This window comes from Wasmannia auropunctata, unplaced genomic scaffold (assembly GCF_000956235.1).
Source record: "Wasmannia auropunctata unplaced genomic scaffold, wasmannia.A_1.0 LD336103.1, whole genome shotgun sequence".
Classification (NCBI taxonomy): domain Eukaryota; kingdom Metazoa; phylum Arthropoda; class Insecta; order Hymenoptera; family Formicidae; genus Wasmannia; species Wasmannia auropunctata.
In genome coordinates this window covers 393261-396023 of record NW_012026787.1, presented here as the reverse complement: position 1 = coordinate 396023, position 2763 = coordinate 393261, and the positions used below count along the sequence as shown (strand labels likewise).

The window sequence follows — 2763 nt, the reverse complement described above, 5'->3', positions numbered from 1 at the left end:
TTGGAAATCACCGTCATCTCATATATTATTAAATATTTTTTTCACATGGTGATTTCCAATCATAGGTCGGATCTTAATTATGGGTAAAATTAAATATTTCATACACAATATCGAATTTAATAAAATAACTAGAACATTTTTGTATTTTTGTAATATAATTTAATGAAATCATTTTTATCTTAAATAATCTATAATAGGGACTGTCACCTTAATATTCAAGAAATAAATTTATACAATATCTTAATTATAACATGTTGTAGCGGTACGCTAACAATAATGTACGCGCGTTTGGGCCCGCGCGCCGAGCCCGCGCGCGCCCGCCAAGTGACGAGAGTGGTGCGCGGCGCCGCCGCTAGGCGCCGCAGGCGCCACGACAAATCTCGTAAGAAAGAAACACCCACGCCCGGTATATGTATGACTCCGTGGGAGGTCCTCAGCCTGTTCCTCGCTTCAGGATAATGAGTGCTTACATAGTAGGCCGTTATCCTGAAGCATAAGCAAGTACCTTGTACCCACGGAGTGTGCTCTACGGGCCTCAGACGTTGAGGGGAAGCGGAAGTTCCGGCCCCTCAACCCTGAGCGAGCTCAGGGCCTCCGTATACCCGGCACCTCGCTGAATCGCCCGCCAGGGCTAGTCTCGCCGCACAGGAAGGAACAGCCAGCAACACGCCGCGCGCCAAGAAGCGGGGGCCGCCAGTTTCCCCCGGGGCATCCTACCGCCGAACCTCGCCGAGGAAGGCGGCGGCACCTCCCGACGACCACGCACGGCGCCTAGACCGGGGACCACCAGCTTCCCCCGGGGCACCCTACCGCCGAACATCGCCAAGGAAGGCGGCGGTACTTCCCGACGACCACGTGCGACGCCTGGACTGGGGACCACCTGTCTCCCCCGGAGCACCCGACCGCCAGGCCTCGCCAAGGAAGGCGACAGCCGTTTCCGCCGGCTACGAGCGTCGCCTGGACCCGGGAGTCTCACTCCGTCCGTGGCGCTTAATTCCACTGGGGCTACCGGACCGGGAGCGACCACCGACGGATCCGCGGCCACGACCGACCGTCACCCGGGCTACTCAGACGGAGGACGTCGTCGGTCCGCCGAGCCCTCTGCTGAGAACGCCGACACGGCCGCAAACCTCCGGACGCACAGGGAGCCCTGACACCCGGCTCCCGCACACACCGGCGAGGCCGCGAACTCCCGGACGCCCGAGGAGTCCTATCGTCCGACTCCCTCGTTCGCCCGGTCATTCACCATCTGCACCGGCTCCGGCGGCAAAACACAGTCGGCCCTTGGGGTCCTCCGGGCGGTTCGAGGAGGTGTTGCGTCGTATCACTCAGGCGTCTCCGGAGCGGACGAGACTGCGCTCGGTGGTGAGCATCCCGCTCCAACCGATTCCTCGCTTCCGCCGCCGACCCTTCGTCCAGGACCGGACGAAGGCCCTATTTGAACTTCTTGGAAAGGAGAACAAGCGGCGCTAAGCTCTTCGCACCTTTCGGCGCGGGCACCTTCGGGTGCCACACCGACTTACTTCCTACCTCCTCCCTGGAGTCAATCCGTCTCAACCTAGTATACACTGACATTCCTACCCTTGTATATAATCCTAAATATATTCCAAGCTGTTATACCTATACGGAGTCATTTGTGGATTACCCTTCATTGCGCTCCTTCTCCTGATCCATTCCACTTACGTCCACAGTATAATATGCCGTCGACAGTCCACAAAATTCTTATCCATGGCAAGGAAATTATCGAATCTGCAGCTTTTCCAATAGGTTCACTCTCAGAAGAGGCTCAAGAGAGTAGAAATAAAGATTACAAATATTAGAGATATACAAATAAATTAGTATTACCTTAAAGATTTTTTAGTGCAAAATCAACCGCGCATGGACTCATTAATCCTTTATTTTTATTCGTATTTAAATTTTATAGGCTCCATCACACCAGGAAGTTCTCTCGTTTAGCGACAAATGAAGATGTATTTCATAATATTTTAATATCATCGGATCTATACATCACCCATCTAAGACCGGAACCTAAAATTAAATCGCTTCCACTTAGTGAAGAAGCAAAAACGTTATTGAAGCAGTATCATCGGATCTATACATCTGCACCCATCTAAGACCGGAACCTAAAATTAAATCGCTTCCACTTAGTGAAGAAGCAAAAACGTTATTAAAGCAGTATACTAAATAGTAAGTAATGTATGTGTGTGTACGTATATATATGATATATATATATATAATATACAATATATTAATTATACATATATATATATATATATATATTATTAATTTGGCTTACACAGAAGAATCATTAATTTGAATTTCATTCAAAATCTGATTCGAAGTTAACAAATCTATAGGATTTTCATTCTCCATTTTGGCATAATCAACGTTGTCATTTTCTAAATTATCACGAACATTTTCATTTTCCAAAGATATTTCATCACTAATGTTGTCATTTTCTAAATCGTCACGTTTTCATTTTCCAAAGATATTTCATCATCAACATTTTTATTTTTCAAAGATTTTTTGAAATGTGACGTGTTGATTTATATAACTTGCGACCGCACTCACGAGCGTGGTGCAACTTCGTCGCTCGTCCGACCCGCGTAATTCCGCGAAAACGATAAAAGGAAATCTAAGGCGCGATTAACCGTAACTCAGGCATCTCGCCTATCGAAAACGGGAATAAAGTTGGGCGCCAGGCACGTTATAGAGAGTGCCTCTCTACTGAAAAATCTCGTTGTTCGGAAATCTAATGACTCA

The 2763-nt window shown here is 48.0% G+C and overlaps 1 protein-coding gene across 1 annotated transcript in view; it reads left to right on the top strand.

Annotated features, from left to right (window-relative positions):
* Positions 1-2763, top strand: part of LOC105457789 — a 30982-nt gene that overhangs the window by 1162 nt on the left and 27057 nt on the right. The window lies entirely within an intron of this gene.